We start from the raw sequence: 17,112 nt of genomic DNA, 5'->3' as shown, positions 1-17,112 counted from the left end.
GGAGCTGCCCAGGTGCCTGCAATAACCCTGCAGCCACTGGCTGCTTTAGTTGCCTTTGTAAGAGTTAAAATCTCGTTAAAGAAACATCTGAACCACAACCTCCCTACTTGAGCCTTATTCAAATGCTCTTTGCAAACTTACTTGTCACAAGGATGTCAATCTGGGTGATAGCTTGTGTTCTAGTCAAAACTCAGGTAATTTTGCAAAGAGTGGACCTGTCTGTTGGTTTGACGACAGCCAACCATTCGGCCTTAAGGCAAAATAACTTGAGTTCAGGATGTTTTCACTAAGATGCAAGAGTCCTTACTGGCTACAGCTTAGGATCAATACAGGTACTACAGATTTTGCTGACACTGAGCTCCCATTGGCATGGTGATAGTTAAAATGATCAACAAAAAATAGCAACAATCATTTGTCAAGAAAAGGCTTTTTCTTTTTTTTTACTGAAAAAAGTCTTCCTTGCAGTGCAGCAAGCTTTTCACAGCCTGTCAATACTCTTCCAAAGACTTATCTAGAAGTAAGTCTGTTCAGTTTGGCAGTACCTTAATCTATTTTGAAAGCAAAAGATCCTTCAAAAACAACACACAGGGACTGGAGAATGAGCTATCACAGAGGGAGCTCTTGCAAGGCTGAACAAGCATCCACCAGCCTATGTAAAGGAGAGGTTTGCAGGGAGGAGTGGTCACATCAGGAATAAACAGGGAGCAGAGGTGAGATGCAAAGTGTATTGCACAAAGAAAATTAACTCTTGCCCTCATGACTTGTTGCGGCTCAAAAGCGATTTGGTCTCAGTTGAAAATAGCTAGAGATAATAGGTTACTGAGGTATTTAAGACAAGTCTAATTTTGTGGCAGCCTGGAAAAAAAACCCCATCCCACCCCCACCAAAGGAAACAGGAACAAAGAAAAAATATTTAATGGAGAAAACACCTTCCTAACTAGCAAGCTCCAGCAGCAGAATACAGCCCAGCAGGTATCTGGCATGTATAGTCCCGGAAAGAGTCCACATCTCCACCACCTGCAACCCAAGTGCCATACTGGATTAATGCACACCCTGCAGATGCATCAGAACAGAAAGGTCCCCTCACACCCCTAAACAACAAAAAGGAAATGCTTCAGGAAGTGTAAGCTAAACAAGACGTGTTCCTCTGCCTCCCAGAGACACAGGCTGCTTGGGCATTAAATCTCCCATCTCCCCCCCCAAACTGCAAAACCACTTCTTACTCCTTCCCCAAGACTGCCAGCCCTGCAGCTTGAATACACCTGTCTCCTTCTGATGGAAACTGGATGGAAATCAGATGGAAATCACCTGCAGATGAGCAAGCTGAGGAGGGATGGGAGGAGACGGGAGGGGATGGGGGAGCAGCTGGGGACACCCTGCCTAGCTGGCACCCACTAGCTATGGGGAGGTGGGAGCTCAGCCCCAGGGCTGGGGCTAGCTCCGGGCTACCTGCCAGTGGCCAGTCCAACACTGTTAGGTAGGACGGTCCAGTAGCTGCCCTCATTTCCTTAGCATTTTAATTTTCACGAGTCTAAATGGGTCTGTAGTTTCAGTGCAACCCGGGCAGCTGGTGAGAGGAAGGAGCAAGCTGCAGCTGTGCTTCGTGGAAAGGCTCGCGGTCCCTCCGTTTGGAGGCGAGGGCTGGCTCTGGCATGGTGTGAGTGGCTGTGGCTCCGCTGGGTTTGGTTTTGTACCTGCAGCTACACAATTTGATCAGGCTTATTGTCTGGCTGGTGGTGCAAGAGATGGAGAGGTGCCCAGTCAGTGCGCCCTATGATGGGAGAGGAGAGCAGGGCTGAGGCTGTGTGAGAAAACACTGGCTGTCATAGCTGGGCAGCCGTGACAACGGAGCTGAGGGGAAATAATGCCAGATAGCTGCCCAGATCTGCACTGCCCTGGGGAATAGGGGGCATGCCCTCTCCATCTCCCACATGGCCACCCTCGCCTTCCCTTCCCCAGGCTGGCAGCGGGGCCCATGCAGCCAGCCAGCTCCCTGTACGGCTGAAAAGTGAGTAGTTTTTTTCAAGTGAGGGTAACACATGAGCTGTAGGAAACACACAAGAAGGTGGGAGGTGGAGAGGAACCGAAGAACTGCCCTTTGGTGATACCATAGGCTTGGACAAGCTAACAGCCCTTGGCTGCTGCTGTACATTGCCCCAAACATTAATGTGCTCTGAAACCGATGGTGGTATCTCACTGTGAGCTACAGGAACCAGAGCAAATACCCTGCCTGTGCCACCGGCTGGCTGTTGGACCTGGAGCTGAGGGCAGGCAGAGGCGCCGAGGGATGACAGCCTTTATATAGGCACAGCCTGAGTCAGCAGCGTGGGTGAATCAGCACTTGCAGGCGCAGGTCTTTAAAGATGCTTAAGCACTCAACCCCTCTTGAAATCAGTGCAGGTGCCACGGCAGGGTGGCAGTGGCCGAGGGTGATGGGCAGTTCGCCAGCACCACCCAACAAGCTTGCCCACTGCCCTGTGCCAGGGCTGCTCCTTGCCTGCCACCAAAGGGAGTTCTCTCATGGGAGCAAACCCAGCAGAAACCACCTCATCCCACGCTGGGAAATGGAGAGTGCTGCAAGCCAGGCACCCCAGCACCCAGCCTTGCCTGGGCCAAGCACCAGGAAGGGGGTAGGAGGGTGGGAGGGGAATGGGACCAGCTCACCCCTGGGTGCTTGCTCTTAACATCAGCTTTGTTGTACCATCAAACAGCATCGACACACACACATACACAGAGTGCAGTTGCACCTCAGCTCTCTGGGCTTTTTTTCCCCTCCACTCTCTGGGAAGTGGCATTGGCTACCAACATAGCTACCGGCGAGTGGGGTTGAAGACAATCTTTTGCACCTCTGCTCCCATCTGACACATCCAGTCCCATCACTGTCTCCCCCCAGTGGCTCATTTCCATTCTGAAACTTTCATCAATGCGTGCCTTTACTCACAAAATGTGCTCCAAACCATTTTTGCTTATCCTACAATGCTGAGTGTACGATGTGCTAAGCTTCTGAGACACTTGCAGCTTGCCTGCAAACCGACGAAGGCAGGTTTGCCATCACCAATAAAAAGGACTCACCCTGCTCTACAGTGTAGGCAAAGCAGGGGGTTTTGGCACACCTTTCAGCATGAGGCTTTTATCTCCCAGAGTCAAATATCCTCTCTTCATTTTCCTGCCATTTGCCTGCAACGAGCTATGTGTCTCTTCTCCCCAGAGGAAGGGGACGCAGTACGCTGGAGTCGCTGGGAGCCCAGCTGTGGCAGGCCTTGGCCAGACAAGATGTCAGCAGCAGCTTGTAGCTCACAGGGACCCCGGCAGCTCAAGTACTATGCAGTCCACTCTGCTGGAGCTGGGGCCAGGGCTCCTCAGCCCTGGGCCAGGGGCACAGAGGGTGCCTGGCACCCCCCAGCCCTGCCCTGCGAGGCAGGCAGGCACGCCGCACAGCAGCCCCTCTCCAGTGCCCACCCCAGCCCCATGGCAGGGCATGGTGGGGTTTTACATAGTGATATGCTCTAGGTAGTTTTCGTTTTCCATTTACCAGTCACAAGGCTGCCTCTTCCTTCCCCTCTTCTGGTTCTTCCCACCATCCCCGGTTTTCTGTCTTTGCAGTGTGACCTTCGCCCACAGACCAGGACGCTGTATGGTACAGCATGTGCCTTCCTCCCCTTCCCCATCCCTCACCCAACCCAGAAGCTGCACCTATGCCAGCACCACGATGAAAGGTGCTGGGCGCCTGCCCGGGGCTGGATGGGGGTCCCCACAGCTCACAGACCCCTTGCTGGGGAAGGATGCGCTGTGCCAGTACCCTGTGGTAGAGCAAGGAGCTCTGCTCCCCGCTCCCTCCAGTCCCGGGTGGCACTGTGTGCATGCTCACCCTGCACCCTTGTACTGCTGCAATACCTTCCTCCTCGTGGTTTGTACGGCACAGTCGCTACCACTGCGAGCCTTTGCCCAGAGGACCAGTTCCTGCGTTTGCTGCAGGGTGCCGGTGTCAGGCTAGAGAGCATCTTCGAGCCCCTGCAGCAGCTTGAGGCTGGTGGGGGCAGCTGAGGAGCCAGCAGGGCCAGGGCGGTGGAGCTGTGGTGAGGAGGGATTTATTTCAGCTGATCAGAGCCAATAATATCTGACAATATTTAGTCTGGAGCTGCACACACTGCCAAATTTATGAGAGAATTTGGATCTATTTAAGGGTGAAAGATTGCACTCCCATGGTTGAGATGAAGTAACCTATATACTTAAATAGGAACCAATTCCTGGGATTCAGCCTAGGCTCCTTACTCACACTATGGAAAGGATCTATGCATCCAGAAGAAATACTACATTTATTTGGGGGCCTCTTGAAATGTGTTCCTTTTTGATGAAGGCATGATACGATGATGATATGTTTACATGTCCTCCAAAGCTTTATTGGCATTAGAGAGAAGGCTTTATCAGAAAAGCACAACTACAATCAAACAAAAGCCAACATAAATCTAGAACAATTTTCATCTGCCCTTCGTAAGTGGAATAGTTCAGTGCCAAAAGGAAGAAAGAATTTGCAGCAGTGTTGGTCGGATGCCAGCATGTTGCTTTGTGCAACACAAGCTATCAGTGTTTTCGTCTCACTCCTGAATTTTTCACTTTGGGAATTCCAGAGCCGCTTCTCAAGGGAAAAGGAATAGCTGTGTTTCCATTTCAGCAGGGTTTCTAAGAAAGCAATCACTGCTTCCACGATCTGATGTCTCTGCTTCTGCTGCGTAAGTGGTGTGAGGTTTAAAAAGGGCTGCTATTACATGGGAATGTTTGCTCCGCCATGGCAATGTCAGATAAAACAGGCCACAAGCAAACCTATTATGTGCTGGAAAACCAGCTAGCTGGTAAACAAGGCCAGAATGAGAGCTGAGCGCCTGCGCTGGGAAGGTTTAGCCAAGGACCTTCATCACTTGTCTTCTGTCTGAGGACCACCATTCTCTTTTCTATGTACAAACTATCCAGTATCTGAGATCTAAATCATTAATTAGAGCACACACAAGCTAAATGAGGTAAACTGGCCTAAAATATAATTTGTCTGGGGGGGGTTGTTTTTTTCTGGTTTTAATAACAAAATGCGGAATAGCCAACAAACTTGAAATTCTTTACCAGCTAAATTAATGCTCATGACTCCCCCATGAGGATAATCTTCATTTTACAGAACGCAGCAAAGGGGATGGCATGGGGAAGCAGGACGAACAGCGGATGAGTACTGGTTCCTGGGCAAAGGACATGTGCTCAGCCCCAGCCTGCTGCGGGGAGCTGTGGCGCTGAAAGAAGAGTTTGAGCGCTCAGTGATGGGGAGGACCGTGAAAGGTTTGACTATTTGGGATTGCTCTGACCCTGCAAACTCCCTTGGAATGAGAAAGCAGCAAGTCCCACCAGAGAAGGGTCTGGCCGAGGACTGGGAGTGCCTGTGTGCACAGTGCTCCTCCTGCTACTCACTGCGGTTCTGCCACCCTGAGCCGCAAGGCATCCTCGGGGCAAGAAGACTAGCAGATCTGCAGGATAATAGTCCTACAGGAGTGCCAGCACTTGAGACACAAGTTTTAAAAGCTTGTATTTTTTTTTAAAGAACAATTTAAAAACATATTCTTGGGCAAAAAAATTAGGCGGAACTTTATAGCATTTCCTATAAATGACTTAAAAGAGGAAGTTAAAATTCATATGTAGACAGGTTTTCAAGCAGCTGATGCCTAAGCCCATTATGACTATGTAAGTTAAGAGTTTCCCCTGCCTGCACGGAGCAGGAGGTGTTGGGACTGCAGAGTAAGGTTGCTGCAAGAGAGAAGGCGTCAGGACCAGCTCCCTTGCGTTCTTGCGTTCAAAGAGCTGAGGACATTGTTGGGTGCTATTTGTGCCACTCTTTCAAGAGAAAAGAGCCAGCCCTGCACAGCTCACACTTCTCAGCCCACGAGACCCCTGCAGAAGGGCTCACCCCTTCTGCTTGGTAGCCTGCGTTGCTCAGTAATAGCACTCGATTAACTCCCTTGCAGAAATCTGAGATGAGAAAGACCTCTTAAACCACCCAGTCTGTCCCCCAGCTGGAGTTATGGTTTTGCTATTTCAGTTGTGGCTGTCGGTCTGCAGCTCCCATCAGCTCTGCATAATAAATCTCTCCCTAATGAGGCTGCCTGCTTGTCCCTTCCAGTGTGTCTCCATGCAGCGCTCTGGGAGCAGCTGAGCTCATTGCCCATCACCCACTGGTTTAACGCTTCTGTTAGATTTTTTTCTCCCTTGCTGTCTGGTTTCCCTTATTTTCTACTCACATCTCACAAACTTCTTCAGCACAGAGAGGCTGAAACTCATGCTTTATGGCTGGGAAAGAAAAAACAATAAATACTCAAATTCAGAGAGGAATACTCCTCCCTTAGGACCTTCCTCTGCCTCCACAGGTGTGTATTTCTATTTAACCTAGAGAACAGAAGGAGAAGTTTTCTGCAGGAGTTTTTTTCTCCCTTTGCTTGGGTGCCCGGAAGCTGAGGTGCATTCCCATGGGTACTGGAAAGGCATGAGCTCTCCCCTCTGCTGCCTGTTCATGCCCACTACAGCTCTGTTTTCTCAAGGTTAGAGCTCAGCTATGGTGGGAAAAAGCTCTGAGCTAACCAGTGTTCCCACACAAAATAACTTCCAATACAAGACTAGCACAAAGGGTCTGGCTCATCCTGTACAAAGGACCATCATACAATGAGTTCAGGACGGACTACAGCCCAACACTATTTCCATCTGCTAAGTCGCGAATCCTTTATTGAGTCACTCGTCTTTCTGATTGTGGTAGCTTCATTATGACTCTAAATAAACCTTGTTTCAGGAAAGCCAGCGTGAGTCTTCCTCAGAGGAGATGCAATGGGTGCATAGTAGAAGGGGAAATACCGTCTTCCTTTCAAGGTGATACAGATACATTAATTGACTAAAAACACTAACCAAAAAATTTCCTGCGATGTAAGTGTGATGAAAGCTTTGTAATAAAGCATCTAAGAAGACGTCCTGTAGCAGAGAGGTTTCCTTTGTTTCTGTTTCTCAAAAAAAGAAACCTGTGGTTTGTGAAGAAAAAATCACACGCACTATGAAAAGGAGAAAAAGTCCTAGAGTCATACGTTGCCTGCTAACCTACACACATTCCTGTTGCCTGGTCTACATCATAATCCATAATATTTATGGTGCTTTACATATACAAACATCTGCAACAGAATGAGTCACTCCTTTTTAATAAACATGCAGATTCTTTGTGAAGCTAATGGGTTCATTTGGGCATGAAGGGTCAAAGTCATAGTGACCCAAAAACCTGGGAGTTCTAAGTTCTTAAAAACCTTATGGAAGATAAGAAAACAAGTTCTATCAGTAAAATTAATAATAACACCACTGCATTTTGGGGCAGGAGGAAGGAGGCAGATGCTTGGATGAAGAAATGTCATTTCACTCATGTCCCCTGTCCTTTGATAAGAGCAGTAAAGAAACGGGAACTGTGCTGCTCACAAACATTATGATTAAAGGTTTCGTCTGAGGACACTGGCAATGTGACAGAGCATCCCCATGCTGCTCATGCAAGTAGGAATTGCTTGACATGACGCTGCTGGCTGAAGGGGAACAGCACTGCTGTCCTCTCTGTCCTTGCTGTCCCCATGCCTCCTGCCAGGTGGGTCTCGAGGGGCTCTCCAGCAGAAAAGAAATGCTGCCGCTGTGGTCATGCCACCCAGACGGGTCCCTGAGCTTTGCAGGGGAAGATGCTGACAGGGCATCTCATCCCACAAGATCTTCCTATGGGGAAGAATTCACCGGCTTTGATCCCAGCTACAACAAACCCTGCCACACCAGAAAAACACCATGGCTCCCACGTTGCTTGGGGGGACTGCCATGTGTCAAATGGCTTCAGAGCGCTGCCTGCCTGCCCTGCCCTGGGGCAGGATCGAACCATCCCGGCCAAGGCTTCCCCCAGCTCGCTGCTCCCTCCTGTCCCCCACCTATGGAAATGCCTCCGGGCCGATAAAGCCTTACCTGTGAAATCCATGCAACAAAACACCCAAGAAAGGGTGGCAGGATGGCAATCCTATTTCAGTGGATTCATTTAACAGTGAAATCTTGAGACAAGCATGAAGTAAATAAGCTACCCTCCCCCCCCATCAGCCCAGGGCATGACTTCTCTATTCTTCCTCCTATTTTGACAGCAGTGGTGCTGAAAGCTTGGAGTTTTTCTTGTTAACAGCTGCCCTGCAATACGTGCAGGCCCCTTTGAGCTCATTTATAGAAAGCTTAAGGATCAGTCATTATGAAATTACAGCTAACTGCCACCACAGGGCAGAAACCCAGCCGTGTCCTGGAGGCTTGTACCTCCCAGGGAGAGGCTGGTGGCCAAGTGGGGTTTCTCAAGGAGCACCAACAGACCAGAGCCAGCCAGCAATCTCGACAGCATCTGCAGGGCGCCACTAAAAAGACACAGTTGGTATTAATAAAAACATAAAGTAACTCCCACCCTGTGCTTGGCCATGTTTCATTGGGACTAACAAGACGGTAAAGACAATCTCACATGTTTTCAGGAAGCAACTGAAATTTTTGTGACTCAGTGTCGTTATAAAGCAGCACCCGAAGGGATCTGGACAACTGATGAAAAATCAAGCTGAAGAAAAGAAAGCCAGCTGCGGTGTGAGATCCACGCAAGCTCGGGAAGCCTCCAGGTGCGGCAGAGCCCAGGTAGCCACAAGGCTCTTGGTACAGCCTCAGCACGGGGTTGGCCACCCACCGCCTGGCGTGCCAGCGCTTCCACAGGCCACCAGCCCTCCTCAAAATGATGCTGTGATGGGTGAGCCAAAGTCCTGGCTGGAGGGAAGCTGATTTTGGCCAGCTGGCCTTGCCCCTGCCCTGGGCAGGCAGGTGGACCCCGTCCCCCTGGATCCCCGCATGCTGCAGCCCAAGCATCCGTGATGCCAGGTGGGAGGTACTGAACTGCTGGGGTAGCCAGGGGTGGACATGATTCACATCATGAGCATCCTTATACTCTCCTTTCTGTTTCATTTTGTCTGTTTTTTCACTTTTAATGAAGATGTAAAGTAGGTCACAGCTCAGAGCAGAGGTCCCAGCAGCAGAAGACAGGGCTTAAGTGATTAAAGCCATTCAAGGGTCTCCTCCCACACCCTCCTCTCCTCTGGCACATTTTCTCCTTCCTGAGGGCAGGCACAGTGAAACATTAATTCTTTTAAGCTGCCCCCCAAATGACACCTTCTGACTGCTGCTACATTTTTGCAGGCATTTAAGATCCCTGACAGTGAAGACTTACAGGCAGGACTCTTTACATGAGGATGTTTACAGCCTCATCAGCTAGCCAAGAGTTTTAGTTCCATATTCCCTCACAGCATGTTTATGTGTAGTATCTAAAATGACATTATTATCATCCTGAACGCAGCTTAAATTTCTAGAGTGTTTTTTTTTCACCTTTAAATGCTAAAGCACTTGCCAACTGGTACATGGTCATTACATACCACATATGCTGTGATTTGTTCACCTGTCACAGGGATACACCTGCCTCTGTGTTCCTGATAATAGGGATGCTTACCTGTACACCCACAGGTACGCACTCACACCTGTGTGTTTGGCTTCAACCAGTTTATGGTGCAAATTTTCCATCTGAAATCCTTATTGACCTGTTCAAGGTAGCAGAGGTCAACAGACAGAAAACCGCCGGTCTGGCTTGGTGCCACTCCCCTGGTTTAGTTAGAAAATAAAATTCTGATTTTCAGGATGCAGGATTGGGCTTTTGACAGAAACAAGTTGAAAACAGGGAGAAAGGAGGAACCAAGACACTGATACAGGCCTTCCTGGATTGAAGAACATAACTTTGTTTTCTGTTAGTGGGAAAAGTACCACTGAAACCTCACGCGGCACAATAGGGATTCCTACTGTTAAATGGAAACTACTTCTGTAAAATGGCCTGGAAAACCTTAAGATCTCTCCGACTTGTTCAAAATAAATTATTTAATATCATAATAGTAGTAAGATATAACCTTGAATAGAGGTAAATTTCAGTTTCTTAGAATGGCTTTAATCCAAGTGTCTTGCATAATCGTAAAGGTTTTTTAGAAGGCTCTGCACAGATCCTTGGGATCTTAATCAAAATTAGGTTGCTCCCAGACTGTTCAAAGAACAACAGTTCTGAAATACAAATGCTGGGCATAATCATCTGGTGGATAACTGAAGCTAGCTAAGTCACAGGAATTTTCAGTCATTTTTGGAAGCAAGTATAGGAAAACATATATACCAAAGGGACTGAAGTTTGGAAAAATCTTGAGCAAATTTGCTAAACTAATAGCTTTTATGGAAGGACTCCAAAACTGCTTCACTAAGGAAAGAAATGGAGTTGGGGCTAATCCCCTTTCTTGTAACTCACAAGCATGACATAAATACAGATGTGCAAAGCAGTTAAAGACCAGAAAGAACTGCCTGGAGATTGCCCCCTGCCTCGGGCTATCGGGAGTCCCTCTCCTATTTTACTTGGAACTGGCAGTTTTCTCAGTATTCTTTACACAAACAGAACAAATTTTGCTGTTTCACCTTGTTAACTGAACATGTGGTGTGAGGTCAGCAACAGTCACGCAGCCTATCTACAACTGTCTGTGCTCACATGATGTGACGGCTCCGACATAAACAGGAAACGGGGCAAAAGGACTCTTTTAGTAAGGGACCACAACACCGCGGGCTTTTTTTTTTTTTTTAAACTAAACCCTTCAACAACACGCTGTCAGATGTAATGAAGCAAACCAGAGTAGCAGCAGGATCAGAATAAAAGCCACAGATGTTTACGCTGTAACACTTCTGCCTGATCATAACAATGTGGTTCGGTGTAGGGAAATGAACCCGCCTTCAGGGTTTTGCTCAGCAGCTCAGCTGATCTCCCAGCTCGGGCGCACAGGAGTAATCAGATGTATTCTCCACATCCAAATCTGGACAGTTTTTTTTTACGTTCTTATTGAATTCACAGCTACACGCCGCAAAGTCTTTGACCTCTGCACTGCATTTCACTCCTAAAATTGCCCAGAGAAAGGAAGTGTGCAGGAGGCAAGCAGAAAAACAGGGAGGAGGCGCATGTGTGTGGGAGAACTTGTCTTAGAAAGCAGGTCACATTTGCTCGAAATAAGAACCATTCTTTCTGGACATACGTACAAACATAGAAAGAAAAAAGAAATAGGTCCACTACTGTAACAACCACTATCTAGCATCCAGATGACCTCTGGATTTAGACATGTGGAGGGGGGCATGGATTTCACTGCATGCTCCTAGCTATACAGGCTCTGAAGATCTCCACTGGGATCTACAGATTGGCTTGAAATCAGTCCCATGGGAACCTCCCGGCCTTTGCGGTGACATTTAAACTCCACTGATGCAAATGGCAAAGCTCCCATATGCTCTGAGGGGGCCAGGTCCTCCTTTTGACAGGAAGATCTGAGAAATGCAATTCCCAAAAATGGAAACACGGTATGAAGAAATTATCTGAATAAAGCAAATCTGCCTCTGGACTGACGAGGAGCTTTTCTGTCAGCCACATCAGAAGATTAACTCTCCCTTCATGGGTCTAGCCTGGGTTTTGTGGCTTACGCACAGGCTGCCCTCAACACTGCATTTTCTCCAGCCAGAGAGCAAACACCTACTGGTGGCTTCAGGCATGGTTAAAGACTCTGTCTGGGGGCTAGGCAGGCTTATGAAATAAGCTGGAATTTGGAAAGGTCTGTATTTGTCACAGAACTGTGATTCAAGAAATTGGGTCTCTCTACTCTCAAACTGGAAACAGTGCTGTGTGATTCAGATGCTCAGCCTAAGCCAGACATCACTGGCCAGATTCCCCCACTGAATATTTACAGAAAACAAACCAGATTATAAACTAGAATTTATTTGTAAGACCTATTTAGTAAATATCATAATTGCATTAAAGAGTGTGGGTAAGACACAAATCAAAACACATGGTGAAATGTGTTGGGTGAAGTCTGTTCCTATATTGCATGTACACAAGCACCAATGTGTTTTGGGGGGGTGTATATTGGGTGCCCCATGCTACCCCTCGAGGGGGTTGAGCTAAACCTCAACAACACTGAAGGAGGCTGGAAGAGCTCAATAGCTGGTTTTGCATCCATTTTCTCATTTCAAAGTACAATATTAGAAAATGAGCTACACTAAGGAATTTTAAAATCTATTTTGATTGCAGTTCTGCTGTTTTCAGCTTGTCTTCTCATCAACTAAATTGTGTTGCTTTACCCTTAAGTATTCTGCTAGGCAGTATTACGTTTCCAAAACTGGGTTTTCTTCTTTAAAAGCTGTCCTAAATTAATCTGTGCTTTACACTTCACAGGAGGCTGAGCTGTTTTTTAAACATTTTTTGAATTATTTTTTCATTCTCCTTAGTTTGTGGAAAAGTGGTCATCACTCATATGGGTCATAATATACAGCATCCACTGCCTGTCATTTTTTATTTTAAAATACATAAATGTTACGAAAACTATAAACAATGCTCCCTGTGCCAGGTCTTCTTTTGTTTGCTTAAGAATTCTCTCTTGAATTTTCAGAATTGTTTTTTGTTGCCATTGTGCCCCGCGTCTCATCCAAGAAAACAGGGGGTTTAGGGCTAAAGGTTTGAAGAAATAACACCGTGCGAGCTCCGCTTTCCTTCACGTTTTAGGTGCATTTCACAAAGTCAGCTGGTTAAAGTCAGCTCATGTATCCAAACATTCATCATGTAAACTTCCCATGCTTAGGAGATAATTGCGCATTTCACCGCTCTGCTGTGTGAAGGCAATGCTGCCTGTGAAATTCTGCAGACCTGCGCTTTTTTTCTCAGTGTATTGTTTTGTTCTCTGCCTACTTCACACCAGCCCGTGGAGCTCAGCGCTCTGACAGAGCTGGGAATGAGCACCAGGGCACGAACCCAGTGGCCTCAAGACTGCGCCTGGGTCTTCAGCTGTATCACTCATCCTCAGCCCTTTCTATTCTCACCTCCTGAGACTGGTCCTTCCAATTGCAAGTCACATACTGGTTAAGTTTTTTCAGGCCCCTGTTACTGCTGCAACTTCTGTCTGGACGTGAAGACATCTATGTGCCCTGGGCTGTCATACCCTGTAGAGCACTGCTATAAGAAAAAACTTAGCATGGCAAATAAAGTACTAACAGCATATTTAATGTTTATCTTAATTTGCATGCCTTCTCAAACTTCCCTTGCTGAATCAAACGATGAAATCACAACATATTCAGAAATATTAAATCATTTCCTCAACATCTGAATATAACAGGCTGCAAAAGGAAAACAATTACATTTGGCACATTGCACACTTTATCATTAACACTCCAAATTCTGGTATGTCCTCATATTTACAGGCTCGTACTCTGATCACAGCAGCACTAAAAACAACTGTGCACCATGATTTATTTCCTAGGAAATCCCCTGGACTTGCCAAACGCCAGCTTTGCCTGGACAGCTTGGGTTTTCAGGTGGCTATAGCAGTGCACAACCCAGGCAGCAGGTTCAGGATGCCCCAAATGAGCTTCCTACTTGCTGGCCTGTGGGCAGCAGATGGGTGTTGCTCAGGAATGTGCCTAATCTAGTACTGGGTAGTGTCCTGCTGTCTCTGTGGTGTACAAAGCCCAAGTTCGATGCAGCATTACAACAAGGTGTGATGCACTGCACTGCCCTGCCTGGCTGTGCATCCACATCGGCCTCCCTGCTGCCCACCCTGACCCTGTGCCAGTGCAATATCTAAACTTCCCCACGCCGGCCACGGGGAATGGGAAGGGCAGGAGCGGGGCCGCTCCTCACCAGACGGTCCTCCCTGTGCCATGAAGGGCCAGGTCCCACGCATGTAAAATCGTGGGAGGGCTGCTGGGTGCCAGGGAGGGCAGTGAGGGCTCACCAGATGGGATGGAGAGAAAGAGAGGAAGAAAGAGCTCATTTCTGCAGAACCCCACGGATTTCACAGCCAGAGTGGTTCATCGCTGTGGGGTGACTGATGGCATGGTGACACTTCTGTGATATCTGCGTCATGACAGATGCAAGTGGTGGGGCTTGCCCCAGAGCAGCCCAGGCTGGAGGGAACTGGTAAGCCTGTCCCCACACACTGTCTGGCTCCTCAGGCACGGCCAAAATGTGCCGGTTCCTCTGTGCAGCTGCAGCTTGCAAAAGGATGGGCCAGCTTTCCTGAGCAGGTGCCTTCTCTTTGGGGTTATGTTCAGCCAGTTGTCAGTATGTTCTAATGCAGATTTTTTGCAAGTACAGCAGGAGTCAAACTCTCTGCCAAACTCCACAAATAGTGAAACAGTTTGGGAGTAAAAACAGATTTCAGAAATGAAAGTTCAGCTTGATCTATTGGGAACAACGTGCAATTAATGTGCTCAGCAATATCTTAAATATGAGCAATGTGGGAGAAGGGTAATAGCTCCCTTTCTATCATTTTTCAAACTGTCAGCACACTAATCTACGAAACACCAAAAGCCAGATTCTTAGTAAATGTAAACTGGTAAACGCAGTTGAAGGCAGTGGCGTTGTGCAGCTTATCCGGATCTTAATCTTTCTAAAACTGTAAAACTATCAGAAGAGTATGTGCTTGTGGGATGGTGAAATAGGATCAATGTTACTGTTACAAAAGTGAGGACAATGAGCCAGCTGGGTTTTTCCACAGTCATTTTCAAAACTACAGCATTTATTTCTGCTTTTCTGCAACTTCTTCTCTATCTCTTCTCCTCCCTTCCCTATCCCCTTTTTTTTGTGTTTTTTGCACTCTGAGCTACACCCAGAAAATGAGGTCACCAAGGAGCAGTAAGGACATGGATGCAGTCTGTGACTGCATCATTTTCTGCGTGGGGCTGCTGGCTGCCTCCCCACTGCACACCCCAGTCAGGGCGGGACCACCAGGGCTCCCTGGAGGCATCAAGGACTGGGGAGGAGGAGAAGGCATCGAGACCAGACTGCTGCTGTGTGGGGAAGTCCCATCCCCCCTGCTGCTGGTGCTGAATGAACTGGCACTGGAGAAACCCATGGCATCATGCTCCCCAGAGGTAAATGGGATGCTGCTGCAGGGAAAGGTGCCTCCCCGCGCCCTTCTGGTGCCTGCAGCTAAAGAAATGAGGGATCCTTCAGACCCAGGCTGCTGTGTCCCACAAGCACGAGGCTGGCGGGGCCTGTCACGCCTCCATCCAGCTGCCTTCTCCTATGTCAAGGCTGTAAGAAAGTGGGGAATATGACGAGCTCCACTAGCTCCTTGGCCATCCCCTTTCCTCCCTGTTACCCCACCTCACCTCAGTGCCTGTGAGTGACGATGCCGTCACAGCCCCCTGCACACAGCAGGGCAGTGCCACCAGCCCTGTGCAACAGTCACCTACACACCTTCTGCCCTGGGGTAAATATCTGTACATTTGCTCCCCCTGCACCCTGAAATGGAGGGAGCATCTGAGGCACATCTGGAACACCTGAAGCACATCTGGCTCTAGCCCTGGTGAGGCTGCAGGGCTCCCCAGGATGATGCAACTCCAACCAGCTGGTGAGGCCACGTGCTGTGTCAGGGTGAAGGGCCCCTTGTTGACCCTGGTAATGATCATGAAAAGTCTGTGTTCTGCTTTCCTCTGGCAGCAAGAGTTTGTCAATTGGTCTGAAAACCATAGCTCACCCAGCGCAAACTTTATAAATCCTCAAAACTGGAAGCATACAGGCCACTACGTAGTCTGCAGTGCTTGCATATGCTTCAGAAGGAAGTGAATGTAAGCGTGGCTAATGCTAATGCTAACATGACGCTGTCAACCTGAACTGCAGAACAGGAGCTGAAGTGAAATTCAGGCTGACTTGGAGTTCCTTTGCTGATTTTTGAAATCATGTAATCTCATTTTCAGTTTTTAAGTGGGTCTTATTGTTTCTAATCCCATGGGATAGATCTGTGAAGACAGAGAAAGAGAAATGCCATGACAGCCTTATACACTGAGATCTACTCAAACCACAAAGCAGGCACATAAAAACTATATACACTATAAACCACAGCTATAACCATTCCCTGATCAGCTGAATGTGTGAGCAGAGTTAATCCACAGGGCCCTCCTGCCTGTGCCGAGGGCACTGCACTCCCACTGCAGTCAACACCGAATTGTCCTTGTCCTCCCAGCAGCGATGCCCTAGCTGCAGAACGGTTAAATAACTGAAGGTTTGTGCCCAACGATTCGCTTTCAGCTTGCTTCAAAGAGTGAAGATCCTTGACAGTCAGTGCCTTCGCACTGGCAAAGAAACTGCTGCTCAGAGCATTTGTCTTAGGGAGGGTGTGGAGGCAGACAGATTTACAACAAAGAAACTGTATGAAACATCCTTGGCTCTGGGCTGAACCCACAGTGTTCAGTCTATTAGAGAAAAACAAATAGGACTTTCCCTGTTGCTGCCCTCAGTTGAAATGTGGCGGTTGGGAGCCGTGTGGGTCAGTTCAGCCCTATTTACAAAGAATACAGATTCCTGGAGGAGAGTAAGCTGTCTGGCACTGGTGGGGAATAGGGCTGCAAGGTTTTTCAGCAAGTGACTCAAACATATTTCCAAGGCAGCCGAGGTACCTGGGTGCCAGCAGGTGCCCCAGCAGCGGGGACAGCGCAGCTGACACCTGTATCGGCACCAATGCAGCCCTTAGCCACCGCTCTTTCTAAGTGCTGTTCTCTGTAGTCCTGCACATGCATACAGGAGCTCTAGGTCTCTTTTATTAAAAGGTCTCAAATGCACTTCTGTTTTGGCAGGCAATGTTTTGCCCCCCCTGGTTCTGCCATTTAGATTCCTGCCTGGTTAATTTAGGAGTGACAGCATGTGGGTATCACAGTCCTGTTGGTGCTTGTAGGTAGTGATGGGAGGAGGGATGAAGGCTGTGTTTAAACAGGAGTCATTTCAAGGGTGTTTATGTCCTAGGAGCAAAGCAAAAGTAGAGCAACATGAAGTAAAGTGAGAGCTACAAAGAGAGAGTAGGGGACCCCCAAATGGGCAAGAAAATTGGAAGGGCAGTAATGGGAGGAGCAGGAAAGCTGAAGGAAGGACAAATAAAAAACGAACTGCAGAGATCATGCAAAGGACTGGACTTTTCAGCTCAGCAGGAAAAACCTCGGTGAGGAGCAGCTCCATCTGCA

General features: G+C 48.1%; 1 protein-coding gene across 6 annotated transcripts in view; it reads right to left on the bottom strand.

Moving 5' to 3' along the window:
* Positions 1-17,112, bottom strand: part of GAB3 (GRB2 associated binding protein 3) — a 69,236-nt gene that overhangs the window by 23,674 nt on the left and 28,450 nt on the right. The gene's annotated exons all lie outside the window — the stretch shown is intronic.

The sequence above is a fragment of the Falco biarmicus genome, chromosome 14, assembly GCF_023638135.1.
Source record: "Falco biarmicus isolate bFalBia1 chromosome 14, bFalBia1.pri, whole genome shotgun sequence".
NCBI classification, from domain to species: Eukaryota; Metazoa; Chordata; class Aves; order Falconiformes; family Falconidae; genus Falco; species Falco biarmicus.
Note: the sequence above shows the minus strand (reverse complement) of the source record. Positions and strands in the feature narration are given on the sequence as shown.